The 22,395-nt window shown below is 42.9% G+C and overlaps 1 long non-coding RNA gene across 1 annotated transcript in view; it reads left to right on the top strand.

The window, feature by feature from the left end:
• LOC119017194 overlaps positions 1-21,815 on the top strand; it is a 39,431-nt gene extending 17,616 nt beyond the window's left edge. Inside the window, exon 3 of the long non-coding RNA XR_005074361.1 lies at positions 20,893-21,815. This is a non-coding gene — a long non-coding RNA (uncharacterized LOC119017194). The remainder of the gene's footprint in view (positions 1-20,892) is intronic.
• The last annotated feature ends 580 nt before the right edge of the window (positions 21,816-22,395 follow it).

Below are 22,395 nucleotides of genomic sequence, written 5' to 3'. Positions count from 1 at the left end.
CTGACCGACTTTCCTTTTTATGTCTAAAACTCATCAAAGGGCCTGTAAAGCCTGAAATGTGTAGACATGACATGTAAAAATATCATTTACAGCAGCACTCTGTTTATATAGAGTCACATTATGTCATTTTGCATATAGTTGCGACAGCCTACGTGTTCATACAGCACAAGTTCTCGTTTTAGAAACTCCTGCCCACACATTTTCCTTCGCCCTCTTTCTCACAACCTGCGCCTCTGTTTTCCGTCTCACACTCTTTCTGTCTGTCAGCTCTCCCCCCCCACTCCCTCACTCTTGAAAACACATACACACATATATATATATATACACACACACACACACACACACACACACACACACACAGGACCTTTCCTGTACCCAACTCTCCTTTCCCAGCAGAGTGATGCAGCTTTGCTTTTATGAGATACCAGAGTTGGGCTTGCGGCAGGATGACTGACTGGCTTGTAGAGAGGACAGAGGAACCATTTTGTGCCTCCGCCGCCTTGCTGAATCCCTTTTAAAATATTCATTCATAAACTCCTGGAGCCTTTTACTCCACATCAAACATTCGACCCATAGGAAAAGCACTGAGCTGATGCATCCAGCGAGGAAAACAAAAATACAGGGTAAACAGGGACCACGGGTGAAGACCAAAATTAATGTAAATATTTATGCGCTAAATTTACTCAGATATATTCATTGTGTTTTTAGGGAAATTATTTGGACCCGAAGTGAGTCAACAGGATTTGAATCTGGGAAAATATGAAAAAGCTGCTAAAACCGCTTACTAATTTTGCAGAGCAGCTGTGATTATGTATGTGAAATAGTCCAAATTAATGAGCTGCCTTTTCTCTTCTTTTTTTTTTTTTTTTTTTTTTTTTTTACTTTTCTGTGAGCACATCAAGAAATAGAGCATAACCAACTGTTTTGGTGGGGTTGAGCTAATTTTAATTTTCCTCATCAGGACTGGATTGTAATTCAGTCAAGTTTGTCCATTCTATGTAACAAGTTTCAGACTAAACGTGTTTCATTAAAACTTTTAAAGAGAAATGTCGTTGCTGGTAAAAACCTAGGAAACATTTGTAGAGCTGAAAAAGCAAATTTACAATAGAAATGATAAGTCGCTGTCAACAGATGTCCCACGACAGTCCAAAGATGTGACCGTATAGGCTTTCTCAAGCGCCTTTCTCTGCTACGCTAACAGGGAGCAACAGTAGCTAACGTTTGTTTAGAAATGGAGACCGGCTTCGAGCAGAGCACAGAAGTTCCACAAAGCCCCTTTAAACTATACCAGTCCTTTTTAGAAGTATTACGTTACTTCTGCTTCCTACATCTACATGTTTTTTTTTTTCTCCCTGAGGCAGTCATACTCTTGCAGTTTAGAACAAACCATGTTGGGACTATCAGATTATGCTAACGTAGCTGGTGTGAATAGTTAAACACTTTGTGTCTAAGTGTGTTTGGCTATTTTTATGAAATGTTGTATAAAACAGAATTTTTCATCATGTGTCTTATTCACTTTCACTCTTAGAGTGTCACTTGTCAGCAAGCTAACAGAAGTTTGTCAGTTGGTTCAGTCAGCTTACTTCTCTTACTCCTCTGTCTTAACGTGTCACATATCAGCGAGCCAACAAAAGTTTGTCCATTAGCTGACAGTTTTACGTGGCGGTTATCTCTTTTCAAGAACTGTGAGCTATAGAGGTGCTCATCAGGTCCTGTTACCTTGTGATGTAGCTAGGCTTTCCATCTGCCAGCCTGTTTTAGCTATGCTAGGCTAACCGCTGGCTCCAGCTACATATTTACCACATAGACCTAAGAGTGGTTCTCAGCTTTAACTCTCAGCAAGCATTCTCGGCTAAAGTTACTACTGATGAGCTGGTACAACTGGCTCTGAGTTGTAAACATTAGCAGTTGGATGGCGTGTGGCATGCAAATTCCCCTTTCATGCATGCACTGAACCAGTGCGTTGTGTGTGCAGCCATCTTAGCTTTCCTGCAGTTGACATTTTTTAACCAGATGACAGACAAAGTGCTGCAACTCAAACACACAGTGCCGTCTTTTAAACAGTATTTCATCTTTTTCCCGTCCTCTCCACAAAGGATCCCTCTCTACAGAAACTTCTCTATACATCTCGAATGTCACCCGAACTAACACCGAGCTCGCACACTAGATTGGCTGTGTGAGTTCACTGTGCAGCAGTAGGATGTGCCCACAGGCAGCTTAATGCTTCCGGCACTGAATATCGCAAATAATAGACCCTGGCGTGACATATGTGAGTGTGAGAGCGGGGCAGACACAGAGAAAAGAAATGAGGAAACGGAGAGGAAATCAGGAGTGATTGTCATTAAAGCGAGGACCGAGATGAAAGGGAGAAACGCATGAGAGTCGGAGGGGGGGCACAGCAGGGGGGCAGTGGCTGCCATTTTAATGCCATTCAATGAAACAATCATCTCAAGTCTTTTTCCTTAAAAAAGAAAAAAAGTTGTGTTAGTTTTAAACTAGCTGTGCATGTGATGGAGACTTGTTTAGAGAAAAGTGTGGGGGCGGTGACAAAAACAAAAAACAAAAAACAAAAAAATAGAAGCAGCCTGGTGAAAATCTTTGGGTTTTTTTTCACAGTTCCGTGTTCCTGAAAGCACCTTGGCCTATTTTTTTATCCACGGCGTCAACACAGTTTGTCACGGCAGGGGCACCAAACATGCAGGCTGCCAAAACATCCCATTCTGGATGGGGTGTTGGATGACTTCACTCCCTCTGCTCCTCTCCCCCTCCCCTCCCTCACCCCTTCCTCCTTCCTCCTCCTTCCTCCTCCTTCCTCCTCCTCCTCCCTCCTGCAGACTACATAAATCACCCGCCGTCTCTTTGAGGTTGACCTGCAGATGAACCACTTGCTTTTTAAAAAAGTCATTTAAATAGCTAAAGCAGCGGGCCACACACACAGATACATGCACTTCTGCGAGGCCAGGAGGTTAATATTTGATATCCTCACCACAGTACTGAGTGCCGTCGCACCGACAGAAGCAGATAAAAGTTTAAATGTGTCAGAAATTACCTTGGGGGAAATAAAATAGGTTAACTCATGTTATACAATTTGCCGATACATTAAAACAATTAAGTACTGATATAATCTTAACAATACACACATGCTGATATTGTGCAAACAATCCAGCACATCTGAAATCATTACCTTTTCTTTCCATCTTCCCTTTGTCATAACACGTGTCAGGAGTGCACCTTCATGCTGACTAAAAATAAAAATAAAAGAAGAAATAGCTTCAGTAACTATTAGCTAATTAGCTAGCTATCTCTTACTTACTAAGTTTTAACATGTCACATTAGCAAGCTAACGGAAGTTTGTCAGTTGGTTCTGTTAACTAACCAGTGAAAATCTGATATTGTGACAAACCTAAAGTCATCTATAAATCGATCAAAAATGTCAGTACCTTATGATAAATGTGCCTGTGACTGAGTGTATCTTGTTCTGGCAGGCGGGAGAGATTTGGGAAATTCAGGTGGATCGCTGTCATGTCACAGCAGCGAGAGGGAGTTGGGGAAAAAAAGGTAAAAAAAAAAAAAAAAACGGTGAGTAAAAGTCACAAAACCAGGCACAGCACGAGACACGCGAAAGAAATAAACATCCCGGAGAGGAACAAGTAAGGAAAAAAAAGAGAGAAAGAACAGAAAACCAGAGGAGTGAAAAAGCAGACAAAAGTGTCCTGTAGTGAGGCCTGCAGGAAATGAAGTCAACAGTCTCAGAGAAATGAGAATGGGAAAAGCAGCTGTGGGGGCCGCCGTCCTCTGCTCCCCCCCGTCCAATCTGCAAGGCCTCTGAGGCCCAACTCGACTCACACCACATGGTTAATGAGTAAAACCAGAAAATGACACTGTAGCTGACGAAAGACTGTAATTAAGCGGTGATTAGACTGTGATTCTCGCCGTTCCCTGGGCCACGAGTGCTCACACTGTTTATGTAAGCTGCGGAAGAATCAACAATACTAATGTGTAGGACGGCAAGGTGCTCAATGTGATTAAAATTAATTCAATGTCAACTTTCTAGGGGGACAGATTTGAAAATGAAGGCTTACAAGAGTTGACGTAGAATATATAAGTGTGGGAAAACAGATATGCACGCATTGCTGCCTGGGATAATTGGATTATTAGACTTTAGTTTTAGAATCCCAGTTTAAGAGTTTTTTCCATTAATGACATCCAGTGGTAAACACTTGTGCAAATGTTAAATGTTTTTTGTTTTTTTTTTTAAACCAGATTACAATGGAATATGTCCTGCATCATGGCTCAGAATTGATTTCTCTGCAACATTTTCCGCCCTTTGATTTAAGAAAAAAAAAAAAAATGTCCGCAATCCAGAGAGGATTATAAAGACATTGTTTGTAGCATAAAACAAAAGGAGAACAAAACACTTAAGTCCTAACAAAGATGAAGAACAGCGGAGGGACAGTCGGGGTCTTTTTGTCAGATGAGCATGAGCCCACACAGATGGGCTGGGACAGAGGGAGGACTGATTAATGATTAATCTACCTTGGCCACGACAGAGAAAGATGCAAACACGGCCCGGGAGGAGAGCCACTTCAAACTCTGGCAGAGAAAAGGAGACACGCAGGCAAATATGCCATCTTTCAGCGCGCTCACTGGACCTTGTGCACATTCGTGTCCTTAAGTGGTGGACCAGTGAAAGAGAGAGCTATTTAGAGGCCTTATAGAGAAACATGCTTAGAGTGAGTGAGTGGGCGGCGTGGATGCGTGCGTGGGAGGGTGAGGCTTATGAAACAACTGTCTTTTATAGTCACTTTCACTTATTAAAGGACTCCATTGATTGAGAGAGAGGCTGCAAATAAACACATTATTTTAGTAGTAATTGTATCAAAGGTGTGTATCATTTTAAATTGGTTATTCATACCCTCTCCCTTCTCAGCAGCTCATGTCCAGACTTATCCTCCATATTGGAAACTGTTGTGACAAGTCAGACATAAGAATATTCTAATCAGAACCATCGGATCAGTATTGGGTCCGACATTTTGAAGCGTATCATGTAGACAGACATGAAGCGCCAATCAAAACGATCAGTCGATTGACAGAAATATGAATCAGCTTGACATGAAATTATGAAAAATCCCTCATCCCAGCTTCTCAAGTGTGAATATCTGCTACTTGCCTCCTGTTTCTCTGTCTGAGTATCTCTGGGTAGCCCATCGGACTGTTGGTTGGACTCAACACGAAATTGATGTCACATTTTTATACAGTAAATGTTTTGCTTTTTCTAATATTATGAGCCAAACGATTCACAAACAATGGTGAAAATAATCATTAATTGCAGCCCTACCATATATGTTCTGTTCAGTTCAGTTCATTTGTTGCATCAAGCCCTTGTTATGACTCGTTACCCTCGACACTCTGTATGCTTCACAATAAAAGCATTTTAATGGATGGCTTTTACTGCCATCACTGTGAAACCTTTTTAGTTATCCAACATTCCGCCCCATTTTGTACATTCAGAGTCATTTTGTAAACATTGCACGGAAGAAGTAACATTTGATTTAATTCAACCTTCATTAAAATGGAGCGCGACATCTAGAAAACCGTTCTTAGCCTGCTGTTGGGGCAACATGACATGCGTTGAACTGAAAAAAATGGATGAATGGATGGAGAAAGTTGTTGGATGAAATGCAAGCAGCCAATCACAGAACGGTTCAAACTATAACTATAACTTCTTCAGTGATAAAACAAAACAACAAATAACACATTAGCTTTAGTGTTTTGTTTTGTTTTGGTTTATGAGTAAAATGCACATAAAATCCAGATGACACACTCTAAAGGTTAAAAAACAACCTGAGCCTGAAACAGTTTCTATGTTTATGATGATTTAATGTCTTTTTGCACTTATCAGATTGTTTAGATTTCTTATGTTCGTGAAAGCCCTTCTTGGGAGTGGTGTTACAATCTAGCATCTACTATGAACTCTTTGATATTTGCGGTGGAGAGATGATCCACCTTGTCTGCTGGACAAGCTGAGCACCAACCATCTCGCCCATCTTGCTGGTTTGTATGTCCGGATGCGTCCTCTCCAGAGGCGGTTGTACTGAACTGTTGTACAGATTTAAACCTAGGTAAAAGAGAATACTGGTATTGGAGAAGTACTTGGTGCTCCTCCAGGTTCAGGTATCGGAATCAGCATCAGGACAAAATTGGGTTGGAAATTGAGTTCGCAGGTTGAGCCGGCGACCAACCAAATCGTACCTTTAATGACCAATGATTTATCCATGAAAAACTCCAGCTCAGTAACATCAAGAAATCCGGGTTGTTGTTTTAGTTCCAGACTTTTGAGTTAGTGGTCAGAGTGGTGCTTTGCCTTTTTTTTCCCCCACAAGAGTTAAATCTCAATAAAAGTCGACAGCAGTCGAGGTGAAATGCCCCATATACAACCGTGGGATAATGAAGCCACTGTGGATTTTCCCTCCCTCTGCTTCTGCAATCTTCATCCAATGTCAGGTTTTTTCTGCGGCAGAGCTGAGGTGATTACTTCTCTAGGAGATGGACAAATCATGAGAACAGATCATGATGTGGTCCCTGCAAGGTGAGGATAGCAATAAAATCCGAGGGAAACGGGACTCACGGCGAGGGAAGGCAGAGCGGCACAGCGGTGGGGATATGAGGGTGTTATGTTGGTGAGTGATGCTGGGGTGCTTGTGCTTTGCTTGTGTGGCGGCGGTGGGGGCTTTCATATAACAGATTAAAATCAAAACAGAAAGACATTCAAAACGAAGCCGAAAGGATCAGACTCCAGCCGGCGTTTGTGGTTCTGACGGACTGTCAAAACACTTTTCCTGAGATTACCCACCTGTCACAGGAATGCTGTCATGGACGTTATACAACACCGATAACATAATAGGATTCCTGTTATGAATTTAAGCAGTCTCCTCAAAAAAAAAATAAAAATAAAAAAAAACCAACCCCAAACACTATTGTTTCGCTCTCTGCCTGCGTCTTCAGTGCACCTGCCAAAGCGAGCTCAGCACTCAGAATGCCACCCTGTCAGGACAAGCAGCAGCTGAGCCTCTCACTGCTTACCTGTGTGAATCTCAACACATTGTGGTCTATTTATGCTGATTTATTACACCTTTTCACCACTTATTAGATCACCCTGGCTCTCGAAATATGACTGCAGTTTTTCTTTTTCCCTCCCTCCCTCTGCCTCCTTCTCTCCTCTCCCTTTCCATCTGTTCTCACCAGTGGCTTCTGATCAAACGGAAGAAAAAGCTGCTAAAACTAATAAACCTGCTCTGTCAGCCTGACATAGAAAATGCCAGACGCTGGCATCTCAGCACTCTGTCATGTGACTGTTTGCAACCAACCTGTCAGTCATGCTAATTTTGCAGATACAAAACCGTCTCTTTTTAGTTCGCTCAGGTAGAGTGATTGCATGTTTTATGGTACCTTAAAAGGAGTAAACTGAAATTTGTCATCCATTACAAACTGGAAAACACTAGAATCCCTAGTCGTCACTCTTGTGGCCAGTAGCCTGCAATAGCAGTGCACTCTCAGAAGAAATGGACCCAGACTGTTTCCAGAAATTGATGTTGACCTACGTTGTTGAGCTTCTCTTAACCAACTGACAAAAACGATCCATGTATTACCAAAGAGGAATTGCTCTCTTCTTTGGTGCCTGGCTCAGGTCTTCATTGTTTAGTTGCTTGTTGGTTGATGGAGCAAGCGAGCTCAGAGCTTCTGTGTCCCCACAGCCCTGTGCCTGTATTATGAAAGCACACAATCAAACTTTTTTACTCCCAAAACTGATTCCAATTCATCAACTCTCACAGAATCTACTGATACTGGCAGTCTCCTGAATTTAAAAATCTGTCTGTCTCTGTAAGTGTAACTCATCTTTATGCAACATGAGGTCACTGGTCACTGAGTGGGCAGTCCACTGAATCTCCAATACCAGATGGATGTTCCATATATGATGCAGCTGTATTGTAAATTAATGTATTCAGGCGCTGCTCACACAGGGACAGATTGCTATGCACATACATAATGAGAATAACATCCATCTAACTTATATTCTACCTTATCTAATTAGGGAATAGGACAATACTCCTATGCAACTGCTGTGTTTATATTTATTCAGTCACTGCCATAGTGTAGCAGATGGTTTGCAGTGAAGATTGCTTTAGTAGGTGCATCTGTGTTAAAGAGATTTAAAGAGACAGCAGTTTTTCTAAGAACTGCTGCCTGTTTATAGTTCCTTAGGATTTAAGTACATGTCTTTGATTCTGTCCTCTTGTATCCCTTGGTGACTTGGGTTGGCATCAAAAGCATGGCTCAAGTAGCAAGTTTATTCCACTCTTACCTCTTCAACCAAACCTTTTTGTTGCCCATGGAAACTCTACTTTTTCAACAGATCACCTGACTTGTGGTGTCCCTCAAGGCTCCGTTCCCGGTCCCTTCCTCTTCTTTATTCATATTCTGCCTTTGGGCCAGGTTATTCAAAATCATGCTGTGTGGTACAATGTTATGCTGACGACACTCACCTATACATGTCATAAAAACCCTCTGATCCCTAAACATCAAATAATATTACGCCCCGACCTTTCTCCCCTGCCCTCACCTATGGTTCATATGAGCTCTGTCTTGTGACCAAAATAGAAAAGAGATTGTGGATGCTACTGAATTGAGCTTCCTCAGTACTGTGGCTTGGCTCAGAGCTGCTGCTACTCCACATTGAAAGGAGCCCACTCAGGTAGTTTGGGCATCTGATTAGGATGAATCCTCCCTTTGAACATTTTCCGGGCATGACCAAGTGGGAGAAGACCCTGGGGTGATCCCAGAACTACCAGGAGGAATTTAAAATCTCCCTGACCTGGGAACAACTCTGGAATCCCCCAGGAGGAGCTGGAAAGCTTTCCTACAGAGCGACTTCTAGAAAACCCTGTTTAGCTTGCTGCCATGGCAGCCTGACCAAGGATAGGTTGAAGAAAATGGATGAATTGTTGGTGAAGATTGTCAGATAAAATGCAAGCAGCCAATCACAGTTATTGCAGGTGGCTGATGTACCCATGGTAGATACCCCAAGTAGGAACCTTAGGGACAGAGAAACAAAGCCAGCTCAGGTAGTGCCAAAGACTGCAGTTCCCCGAATGGACCCATGAGGCCCATGAGCACTGAATTGCATAATAACATTCACAAAAAAATGTATATTCAGTGTGGATTGTTCATACAATTGCTGATAGCTGATCTTAATGGCTTAATGAGCTTAATTAATGTCAGTGAATCCCAAGCATTATCTCAATTAGTTTGTCTTCAGCCTGTACCTCTGTGTGTCCTTAATATCCTGCATCTCAACAAGCCTTTCTCAGGCTGTCAACTCATGATCCCTGGGCGTCTGAGTGTGGTTTGTGAGGCTCATATCGACCTCAGCGGGTGTCTTTTTCATTTCACATGAGTTTCGCTTCTCACACCTGAATATATATAAAAATGAAACATTTTCAACTTTAATTTGCAGTGGACCAATAATTACTGAATTTGGAAAACAAATTAACTGGACACATAATGGGATCTTAAAAATCAGCTACTTCCACTGCCAGTATTTTTGAAAGCCACAGAGCACACTGGTCTTTGTACAGTGCTCCATCTTGTCTGCGTTGTAACAGTAAACAGGCCGGAGATTTGAAGTGACAGAGAGGCGTGTTTGAGTGGCTGCAGGTCATTTTATCGATGTCAGACATAGAGCGAATAAATAGGATGGCTGACTCGAGCCCCTCGGGATCCCTTTTTTTGTAGTGTCGATTGGAGGAAGAGGCACACAGCCGATCTATACAGCAATACCGGACGAGTGTGTGTGTGTCTGTGTGTACGTGTTGGAAACTGTCAAGTTAAACTCCAAAGCCTCTAAGCTCCCATGGGGTCTGAGGGATCAGACAAAGGAAACCAATGGGTACCCAAGGGACACTGCCCTATTCCAAGCACACACACACACACACACACACACACACACACACACACACACACACACACACACACACACACACACACACACACACACACACACACACACACTGCACCACAGTGTGCACTGAGTTGTACAAGGGTGCTGGAAGCAGACATGTTCTGTCTGGAGTTCTGCTTTTTCTTTACGACAGGTCTGCTGTGACAGACATCCTCTTTTTCAGGGACATTGTACTGTGACAGCACACACACACAGACACACACACACACAGAAATACAGACATAGACACAGACAGTCATACAGATCACATTACAATACTGTGGTTAAGGTAATAAAGTCAAGTAGCTGAAGATTGTGGAGCATTTGCTGAACAGGTCACCTACTTTCAAGGTGTGTAAGGAGAGGAATGAGTCTGCATTTGCAGTATAAAGAAATGCTTCACTATTTCTCTTCATGGCCTTCATCAGGGTCATCCATCGAAACTAGCACCCCAAAGAACTCCTGTAGCATCATCTTTTTCTGCATTGCACAACTTAATATGATATACGCTAAATCCAGTGTATATACTATACACTACTTCCATTGTGTGCAATGGCCTTGATCGTCATAGCTGGCCTGATGTAGTGTAGTTAATGATTAGCTGATAACGTGATGCTTGTTTTGAAGGTCAACGCAGTAGACTTGCAGCAAGACTGGTTTCTATGGAGAACTTTCTTTGACAAGATTTTGGCATGTTTTTGCAATGAGTCATTGTAACTGCTGTGAAATCAAACTGGCTACAGCTGCCATCCTGTATGACAGAGCGAAAACAGGACTGTCTCAAGAAAAATCAACAGCATGAGTCATTTTAGCAAGTGGCCCATAAGGTAATAGGTTAATCGCCCGACACTGATTTAGCCTCTGGGGGTAACGGACAGTGTTTTATGACTAGTGTAGCCAGCCGTTATCTGGATGAAAGACAACCGGGCCAGGACTTCCTCTTCCGTGCTCTGGTCATTGTCTACAGTCCTGTAAGCAACTTGACGTGCGAGACGATCACTTGAACCAGATTGTTTCTCAACTAGCCCCGTTACACTCAAATAACCAATGCTAAACTGTCTTTAGCTGGACAATAGCAGATGGGTTCTGTATTCTGCATTTCAGCCAATGTGTTTCGCCTCATTTGCGCTCCACACGGACTATTTACCTTAATGCAACAAAGCCCTCTCAAATGTAATTGGTCAGTAGTGCTCGGACTTGGAAACCAGAATGCTTCTGAAACCAACATGTTTTCCCTTGCCTACAGAAACTGGATTCACTAGCAGAGATTTAGTCATAGATATTACTGTTGATGTTTCAAAGACCTCTAGTGATCCATCAGGAACTGGGTAGAGCCAGAAGCCACAGATGTCAGAGGTTAGTGTGGCTTTATGTGTAAATCAAACATTAGACTTTGTTTACTGCTCTCCACCAGTATTCAATGTTGGTTTCTTTTGAACCTAACCCCAAGTGAGTCTTTATTTTGGTGTTTAAACCTAACCCAACCTTAACCATAGTGGTGTTTGGATCAGAAAACCCTTTTTGAAATAGTTTCATGGTAATTCGTAATAGTTTTCAGAAAAGGGAATGACAGCCGCCCTCCTGATTGGGGCCTGGACCCATCGTTCTAGATGGAAATTACAAAGCCATTCATTTTGCTGTTTAATTTGGAAGACTGTTTCAAATCTACAGGTGGTGTGTTTGAGGAACACTGTTATACAATGTGTGATTAAATGATGACAGTTCTCTATCTTTCAATTGTTGCAATAAAATGGGATTAGTGATTCCGAGGGTTATGAAACGTGTTTGTCATTGAAAGCGGTTTTCATATCCGTATAAATAAAGTGGAGGGACTTTAAAATGACAGCAACGCCGAGAGCGGACTTGACAGACACCCTCCGAAGACCACCTCATATTAGCATAATGAAAACACAAAAGCTAATTGTATGGCTTGAGGACAATACCTCCATGTGGCTAACTCATAAACCAGCCCCTCCCCGTTGCAATAAGCCTACATCCCACTGTGGCGTGTTGCGGCAGCACGCACACCAGAAGGGGGTCCTCATATTGAAATTCATAGAATCGGTATCTGCTTTTCTCTCAGCGCTGCGCAAATATAAATACACTTTAATCAAAATGAGACGCATTAAGCTTCCCATTGCAACACACAGAGACGGGTCTGAAAAAGCTGCCTTGTAGTGAGGCAGTAAGTCGATGAGTCACGGGTCTGGGAGATTAGACAGGAGGTTTTTATGCTGCTTCAGAGGGGATTACCAAGCATACATTACAAGGCAATGAATTTTGAGTTTACAGACAGAAAAAAAAAATGAATGACCATTTATGAAACAGCTGAAGCGGACAGGCCTCTTCACCCTCCCCTGTGACGACCGGTGGCACCTTCAGTTACCTATCTCACCATTAGCTCAGCTGTACAGGGATGTACCAGTAGGCAAGCACACACGCTCTCACTCAAACAAACCTTTTTTCCATTTCTGCAATCCCACCCATCTCGTCTCTTTCGTGCCGCTACTTATGCGTTCGATGTTCAGATTGTCGGCGCTGTTACATGTGCTACTGCCGGGCCAGTCATGGCCTATTCTGGGTGGATGCACCTCTCCCTGTTTTTCAGCAGCCAGCAAACGCCAGGCAGACAGCTCGGAGACAAAACAATTCACCATTATTAATGAGGACATTTTTCACCTTGTTGAGAAAAGGTAAATATACCCTGTGAATGGTAAGCCATATGGGCTGCTTCACAGAACCCAGATCAAAGAGGATTCAGTGATTCGGCTTGACATCAGGACAGCCCCTGAAATAACAGCGATCAGGCCGGGAATAACCTCCCGCAAATTGTTTTTGACTCAGTCTGGCTAACAAACATCACACCTAATATCCTCATAGTAGCTGCTAAGTCATGTGATTGCTTTAAAGGGGCCCATATGATGACGTTTAGTAAACAAACCAGCATGTCATTATAGTCCTTTAATGCATGATGTATTTGCCTCTTAGAGCAGTCACTCAGGTGATCCAGTGGGTTGATGTTCATACTTTTAACATCATGAACTGCTCAGGATGATAGGTTTGTGTTATTTTTTATGAGAAAACCATGTTAAGATGCCAGTCTTACCCTCAGACTGTCTCTGGAGAATATTTTCAGGCCAGGGCATGCTCAAAGCTATGCGTACACACCAAGCGTTGTCCGACCACCACACAAAACAAAAGTGTTTATTGCTGTCACAGAGGAGTGCCGAGACGCAATCAGTTCTACAAATTGCCTGTAAAAGCTCACACTCTTTGAGGCATTCACAAAGTTGTACACACAAAAAGGCGATTGGAAGTTGTCGTTTGAAGCGTGAAAGCACACTGCTTGAGAGAGAAGTTCAAGCCCTCCGTTCTCACCCCTGGACACCTGGGCAATTGCTGTGTCGGGTGGACAAGCATGTTGAGTTCTGAGTTCGGGAAAAAGTTACAAAACTTGTCAGATGTAGCCCCGCAGCTCCAGTGTCAGGAAGAGTAGTTTCAGAAGCCGATCGTCAATTCCTCAAGCATGTCATTTTGAAGCATACTGTTGCCTTTTGATGAGACGGTCAATACCTCTCTGATCTCTCAGTGGTCATTATGGAAAGGAGTCTGTAACAAGACTACTCAAAGTCATTGCAACCCGGAGTCAACTGCATGTTTTTAATGTTGGACAGGGCTAAGCTAGCTGTTTCCACCTACTTCCAGTCATTATGCTAAGCTAAGTCCTGAATGCGACATCTGGTTGAAACCATTATCAATCTTGTAGCTGATCCACCTTTTTTCTAGGCCCTTGCTTGAATTATGGGTGTGACTGGAATCAGCGTTTGCCAGGGTAAAAGAACACCAGTCCGATTGGTGTGGCATGTTATTGATTCATGAAGGTCTAAGTAAGCAACTTTTTCCGGAGTGAATACTATGAACACTATAACTGTTGCTTGACTCGTCTGCCTAATGCCTTTAAAGCCTTGAAAGTTCAGCAGATGCGTCAGTTACGATATATTTAGCTAGTTTTACCAATCACCCTCCCTGGGAAACTAGCTAAATGGCTTTGCCACATAGCTGAGCAGGGCTGCCTTAGTGCACAATCCAAATCATTTTCAACGCGTGGGTTGCTAGCTCGGAGGTCGTTTAACATAGCAGTGGGAATTGTGATAACAGTAATCCGCAGATAAAGCAAGGGGAGCTTGCTGTAGTTCAAGACAGCCAATAATCGCTGCGCTGAAGCATGCTTAACATCTTACCGTGATAATTTTTTGGTTTGTTTTTTGCTACATAGCAAAATAACCATGAGCATATATTTTTTATGTTAAATATGTCAATACGTTAATGTAATTCACACCTTTTAAACAGGAGAGTGGAATTAAATTGCCAGACACAAATAGTGGCCTCTTGCTGTGCCAGCACAAAATTCATTAAAGGAGCAACTTATCAAAATGTCAGCAGTGAAGCAGCCTGGATTTAATTCCCATGTATGCAGCATTAAACTGACTGCTGGGTTACTTGTAAGTCAGTCACCACCTTTATTCTTGTAAAAAAAAACAAAAAAAACAAAAACTTTACATTCCACCTGATGTCTTTACTTTTCTTCTCCACTTTTCATTTCATACACACACACACACACACACACACACCTGAACCCATGTGACCTAACACACAAACCATCCAGTCGTTTGCACACACACATACAAAATCTGCTGTGACCTGTTGTTCCGTACTGGGCTGGCATCTCATCCCAGCGTCCCACGAGACGCTGGCAGCTCACCCCCAACATCTGACATTGCGTGAGGCACAGGCTGCACACTTGGCTGCATCTGGTATTTTCTGTTATACCCAAAGACCCCAGACTGTACAGTTTCAAATTCTTCACTCTTTAATGTCTTGTTGGATTCCACGTTTCATTGTAGAAGAATAACGCTCTCAGCAAAATATGAAATACAGCCGCCACAGGCAAAAATGGTAATAATCGAACCGAAACACAACAAAAAAAAAAGAAAAGAAAAAAAGAGAAAAGGACATTTTTGCTTGAAGTTGACATAATAGACCTGTGACAGTGGAAACTAATGTGCCCAGACCTTGACAAAACTCTGGAAAAGACAGGTAAAAGTTGCAGCGAGGACAAGGTGGTGAATGTATTTTATTCAGGACAAGTCACCTGATCTATTCTGAGCGTTTGCCTCGCTGCACAAGTTAGCAGAAAAGAGCACAGATCGATTAAGGGCTGTCATACTCGTATTCTCTAAGGCTACCCCCCAAATGTCTGTGGTGTTTGTCAAGGGCAACAACACATTTATCTAGCATGCACCCTAGTTTTCCTCTGCAGAGTGCTTTGAAGGATAGCAAAGTGCTCGAAGCGCAGCGCTATATGAGAATGTGACTTATGGAGAGAGCCATTATATCGTGTTCCAACGGAGAACAAAGCGATGAAGGAAAATCTTTGATACATTCGCCGATAAATCACATTTCTCATATTTTTTGATGATGCTGTTAAATTTTACATGTGGACTGCAGCCTTCAGCTGACAAAATGAATATATACCTGAAAAAAAAAGTGTTGAGTTACTGGTGTCAGTTCCTACCTGTAGGAGATCACAACAGTGCAGCTCCAGGCCACGGTGACATTTTCACAGACGCACATTAGAAGATTATATTAACAGCGCACGTCGACCGGGTCCATCTTTAAAACCGGCCCGACCATCTCCGCTAGCCCAAGGCCACACGGCTCCTTAAAAAATGAGAGGCCTATTACAGTGCAGGGACGGTAATAAAACCGTCATGGTTGTTAAATAGCTGCGGTAAGGAAGAATAAATGTTGAGCAAAAAGCTGGTTAATGGTGATGGTTTTCACTGTTTTTTATTATGTGCTCCAATAAGTCCTTATAAATTGAATCAATTGAATATGACAGTTGTGGACAATTGCCTCAATGAATATTCCAGTAAAAGTGCCGATGGAAAGATACAGATATTAAAAAAAGAGGCAAGGAAAGGAGTTGGAGTCGGATGCGTGTGGTTCAAGGGAGAGATGACAACGACAACAGGCTCGCGTTTCACAGGTCACTGTGAACTTTGAGTTGGGAAATGTAGACGATGTATGACAGGACGCTTTTTATTGCTGAACAAGACCACACAATGCACGGTTAAGTTTAGAAAGTCAGTTACTACGTGGACGACGACTTCAGACACTGCCCTGTCCTGCACCTATTTGTTTGAACAACTTATATTTGAACAACGAAATGAGCCTTTCTAAAATGACTCACATCTCTCTTTTAATGTCTTGCACATATATGGTCAAAGCAGCTCTGATCAGTTTTTCCGTGCTAACAATAGGATGAATGAGTTTGTGAAAGTGGGTGCTTATTAAGAACCAACAGACATTCAAGCCTGACCTTGGAGTTCCTCTCAGTTTTAAAGAGACAGATTGGGTTTTTTTTTTTTCCTGTGTAATCCTGCTGACGAACCAACCAAAAACCTTTTTTCTGCCTTGTATCTTGGTCCAACTCCCTGCTAAGATCAAACAGAAATCAAAATCCTCCCATTGCACACGATCAGCGATAAATATTCATGCCAACAGCTGGTACCGACACTTGTGCCAGCCGTGATGTCACAGAGGTCGGGGTTCAAACTGGCTGGAGCCTCGGAGACACTGGGAGCCTGGGTCATCATTAGTCACAGCGCAGGAAGAGCTAATATACATTTGTGAGTCATTAGTCTGTGTTTAAAGACGGGGTTATTTGAGGGTTAATCAGTTGAAGGCATCATTATCAAAACAATGATTTAATACAGTGATGGATCAGTTGAAACGATGATGTCATCCCTCCAGTGTGCGCTGTGTGAAATAAATGATGAAATGATTCTTTTCTTCTCTCCTTTTTTTTGTCTGCCTCATAAAACATTCAGGATGTTGTCACGAACATCTTTTGTAGTCTGGGCCAACTTCTGCGTTGAGAATGATTTGTAAGTTATTTTGGGGCGTCACAGTTAAAAATATCCCCTACTACAGACGCTACTCTCCCTCACCGTCTGAAGACGAGCCACGGCCAATCCGCTCGCCTCGTTTGTTTCCCCCGAGGCGCCAGTGCGAGTTATGTTTAGATCTTGTGTCGAAGTCACACAGGGGTCGCGGCCCTGGTCGGACGGCGGGTCACAGCCACCGGTGACCTGTCTACATTTCCTCTGTATACGTGTTATTATTCAGGTATGCAGGGGAGGAGACGGGGTTCATGTTACAGTGGACTGCCCATTCATCAAGGCGATGAAGAGAGAGAGAGAGTGTGACACGGCGTTGGAGACGGAGAGACCGATGATAGATATCAGTGGGATATCATCTGTGAACCACAATAGCAGCAGAGACCAAAAAGCAGCAATATTAAACACACAGTGAGCGAGAGGCGGGTAGGCGGGGTGGGGGTGGGGGTAAGGAGTATGACAAGGAGTACAAGGAAATGAGAGAGCAGAGAGCCTGTCGGACCTGAGACTCACTGGCACAAATCAGTGCCGTCGGTCCCTCGGCTCCGCTGACCGCGAGACCTGCAAGCTAATTTATAGATCGGTTTAGGTTTTCCGTGGCTGCCTGAAACCTTCCCGCTCTATTATGAAGTCCATCGGGGACGGGTGCAGTTGTGACCGGAAATTTATTAATGCATCCTTTTTTTTTTTCTCATCCACACTGTAACCTTACCCCTTTTTTTAACAGAGCAATCATATTGAAGAGGCTTCTTATTCTTCAGTCGCAGCTGCTATAACTGAAAAAAATACCTCGTGTGCATCCTCAACGAAGCTCAAATGCTCTCAGGAGTATTGCTTTGTTTACTCCACCGCTAATGCTTCATCTCCTACATACATTCAGAGCCTCTTAAAAGCCCCCGAGCTGCAGATTTAAGCGCAGGTATATGAATATTCAAGATCCAAACAGTTTAAGTACTTTATGAATAATGCTCACTCCAAACAAAGCCATTGCCTGACTCATTGTCATTTGTCATACCCCCGCAAAAAAAAACAAAAAACACAACCCCTCCGCACTGTTTATTCCTCTTTCTCCTTCTCCCTCCATCGGCCTACGGGGCAGATCTAGAGGAGGGCTTCTTCAGGAAGAGAATAGACAGATTTAAACACTGCTCACCGTCCTGGCCAACTGCCCCAAAAACCCCGGATGACTTCAGGGGGCCTGGAATCTAAAAATCCCAGGATAAAGCGAGCGAGAGAAAGAGAAGGGGAGGAGGAGGAGTGAATGTCAGGTGAGGTAAGAGGTAAATGAGAGATGAGAGCAGAAATTAGTTTGGAAAAGGATTAAAAGTACACTGATGCCTGTGCTGTGATTACTATTATTATTTACACTGGAGCCACAACCTCCCCATTAATGATCTTTCCATTTTATCCCGGACGACGAGACGCTTTGTGACAGCGATCAAGATTTATAAAACAGAACCAGGAACAGTTTCAGTATGAGCTCTTACAGATTTGTCGTTGATCATCCGTCTGACGCTTGATAACGAAGACTGAGATGTTACCATGATGATGGTTCACATGCACACGTGAAGAGCGAGCGCTATAAAAAGCCCCAGACATGCAAAATGGTCACATGTAACAACAGCTTTCCTGACACTGCGAGACCTTGTTGAGACACATCGTGGGGCTCATTTTCTGTTCTGGTCAGTCTAATGAGTGGCGGAGCGGCACAAGTGTCGTTATACAGAAAGATGTTTAAGGGCATTTCTGCAGTCATTTGTGGATAATTGTAGGAGTGGAAATGAAGATTGCGCACAGTTTCATAAATCTCATGAAAAGAATTTCTGTCTTTGGTCCGAACACACAGTAGTAGCAGCTAACAGCAAACATTCAGTTACTTTTTTGTAACCAAGCTGTACCACCACCACGGCCTGCGTTCAGTTTTCATTTCTTTTGTCCCTGAGCGTTGCCTCCATTTCCTCTGAGTTTTGCATTATCGGGGAAAAGTACAACTGCACATTCAAAAATCACCCATTTTTTTAAATGCATACTGACGTCTTTTTACTTTATTTTGCTACTTTTGCAACCTGAACTCACTATTAACTCCAAGGCTGTTAAGAATGAGTGTGTATCATTATAGTCGTATAACCCCAAATGAACTGTGTCTGCCTGTCACAATTATTCTCAAAACACGGTTTCTATTTCTAATTTCTGTTTCTTCCTCGGTAGAAAATAGTTCCAAGTGTTTGGGGGCGAACCGAGACATAAATTGGTCTCAGATGGAGTACGATGTCTTTACAGCTGCCAAGTAATACTCTACAAACAAATGCACAGACATACAAGGTACATTTGCATACATACAGATAGTATTTATTGTAAACATACGCCCACAGTCCATGCAAACAGACAAGTGGAACGAGAGTTTCTTGCAGACAAAGGCGCATTGACGCGAGCCCTGTGCAGACACGATAACCACTGTCCTGTAACAGCACAGAACAGTTTCCATTTAGAATAATATAAAGCACATGGCCGTGCCCTCGTAAGTGCAGCTTCGTGTTCTTCTTTAGACGGTTCAGCTCAGGGATGATAATATTACACTGTGTTCCCACCTGCTGTATGAATTCTACAGCAGATTACTTTGCAGTACCTCTGCGCAAGTGTTTCTATAGTGATGCATATAAAGCCCAAGGTAATTATCCATGGGAGGAATTATGTATGCTCTTAATGAGTGAGGGTTTGTGTGTGTGTGTGTGTGTGTGTGTGTGTGTGTTATGTCTAGGTAGACTTTCTTCAGCTTGTGGTCCCTCGCAGTCTCATTAAATGCGGTCTCTGGCAGGGAGCGTAATGCTGCACATTCTCAGGGTGTGGTGGTGCTGGCTTGAATTTCACATTTCTTTGTGTGTGTGTGTGTTTGACTGCTTATTAGCTGTAGATGCCATTCTGCGCACTGATTGATCCCATAACCATCCACTGGTTGGCACTCCACCAAATGCGCTCTCTGGTTTTAATAATATGACCATACACCCGCTCCATTTTTTAAACGGTCTGCATACATTTTGTCTCCGCGCGTGTGTGCTCTGCAGTGTGTGTGTGTGTGTGTGTGTGTGTGTGTGTGTGTCTTTTATATGTGTACCAGGCACGTGTTTTATGGATCCCAGTGCTTTTCTTGCAAGACGCACCCTGCCCTGCCTCTGATTGGCCTTTTGTCTGTTGGTTTTCCACAACGGAACCCACTCCGTATGTTGAAAGCCTTGATGACTTTCTGGTCCTGGTACTCTGTGCTTAATACGTCCATCACCTTTTTTCCAAGGAGTTGGAGTTCAACTAATAGGCACCTTTTTCTCACTGCAAAAAAATCTGATTCTGGTGGCTCTTGAAGCCTGTTAGACAACAGGAGGAGGGGAGTCTGGTGGGGTCCGTGCCCATGGCCGAGAGCCTGTTCTCAACTGTCCTGCTGTGACCACACACCCCTCGGCCCCTCACAAATGAGACAATTATTGGCTAGCTTGCTATTTCTGAACTGTATGTTAAGTGTCTGTCTGGTTGTGAAAATGGGCTCCGGAGGATGTGTAACCCCAGGAGGGGCAGCAGGGGGACCATGCAGGAGGCTGAATATGTTGATGTGTTTACCGGGGAAACTTCAACTCATAAACGAGCGTATCAGTGCTGCAAAAAACCAGAGGTTGATGCAATGCAGCCTCTACGCTTGACTCAAATTGCGTATGTGCATTTATACAAACGCAACCAATGACAACTACTAATCAGAGGCAGAGTAGGGTGGGTCTTGCAAGAAAAGAAGTGGGATTTATAATAATGAAGCAGGCGCAGGTCCTTAAAAAAATGACGGGGTCTTGACATAACGAGACTGCTACAAAACAGTCTCTTCCTGATTGCGAACTTCTACCCTTCTCACAACCCATTTTTTCAGTTTTTACCACTCCTCCCTCTCCTCAGCTCTCGTTCTCCGGCTGGTTCACCTCAGCAGAAGTTCATATTTTTCGAGCTTCGGTGCGGAGACTGCCACTCTGGTGCGACTTGTCGGGAGCATCTGACAAAGTGGAGCCACAGTCGTGGGTGTCAAAGGCCTGTGATGTCTGAGGCAGCAGAAGAAGAAAGCTCTGAGAGAAATTGTTTGGCCTGTGACAGTGACACACTCTTCCACACATACACTGTTTGAGAGTCAAGTGACAGCGCTCTTTCTGATGAAATTCATGGTAATGAGAATGTCAATAGCACTCTTCTTTCTTTCACTGCTGCAAAAAGCTTGCTGCCTTAGTCACATCGGTCTGTAGCCATAAAGCCGGAGAAAGCTCTTAGTAATAATGATAAGTGATATAGCAGGCAGAGGAGTCTGTTGTGATTTAGAAGCACTGACCCTCCCTTCTAAAGTATCATTCAGCAATATGTCGAATCCCTGCCAGCTCAAGTAAATGTTGTTTTCCACCCGACAATAAAGTATCACAGATAATATTATTATATAATTTTTGGAAGGGATTATGTTTAACATCAACCAATTAAAACCAGTGTTCCACAGCACAAGTCAGAACATGTTGCCTGTTACTTAACCCCTTTCAAAAGATACATTTAACAAGAAGTCCCTTTTAATAGACGACTCTCTTGCCAAATAACCCTTTGAATTCATTTGAAATACTTCCAGTACATGCATAACAAAGATGGCCATATGTTGTGTTCATTAGTAAGAGATTTAAGTTGCATATTTAGCCACACTTGACGAAAATAAGACATTTTGGAACAGATGCAGGCTGACAGTGAGGTGGAGTACAGGGGTGGCTTCAGTAGATTCTGAGGCCATTAATCAAAGATGATGACTCTTCTCTTTTAAGAAATGAAACAGAAACTTTTCCACAGTCAACTTGTGTTTGATATTCCGAAGAGGACAGATTTGGGGTGAAGTAACACTTCAAAAGGATTCAAAGATTCAAAGGTGTGTGTAGAAAAGCCATTTTATTAGGTACGGCTAGTTAAAATTTAATAAAGCTTTCCTGCAATGAATCCTACTTTTATTCATCCTGTGTGAAAGAGGAGGGCAAAATATTGGAACCACCTCACTTTAAAGGTCCCATATTATGAAAAACAGGTTTTGTCTGGTCTCTTGAGGGTCAGTATAAGTAACAGTATAATATGGGACCTTTAAAACACAATGGGCACAATTATTCAAGGTGATTTGTCATTAAGCATAACAGGGTTGCATCATCATCATCAAGTATACTTCTTCATGCTACACAGACAGTGAACAAATATTATTCCATACATATATGCATAGACATGTAGTACGTTTTTCAGAGTTTTAAAAAAGCAGCTACAAGATGATCAACTTTGACTGCATTTGAGCACGGTGCATCAGTGATGTAAACACCTCCTCTCGGCCTGCTGGCGTCTTGTGCTCTTTTGTCTCTGCACTTGGTGCAACAGCTTGTTCGAGGATGTTGAGGTGGA

This window comes from Acanthopagrus latus, chromosome 3, assembly GCF_904848185.1.
Source record: "Acanthopagrus latus isolate v.2019 chromosome 3, fAcaLat1.1, whole genome shotgun sequence".
Lineage (NCBI taxonomy): Eukaryota > Metazoa > Chordata > Actinopteri > Spariformes > Sparidae > Acanthopagrus > Acanthopagrus latus.
The sequence above is the reverse complement of the archived record's forward strand: the minus strand, read 5'-3'. Positions and strand labels throughout refer to the sequence as shown.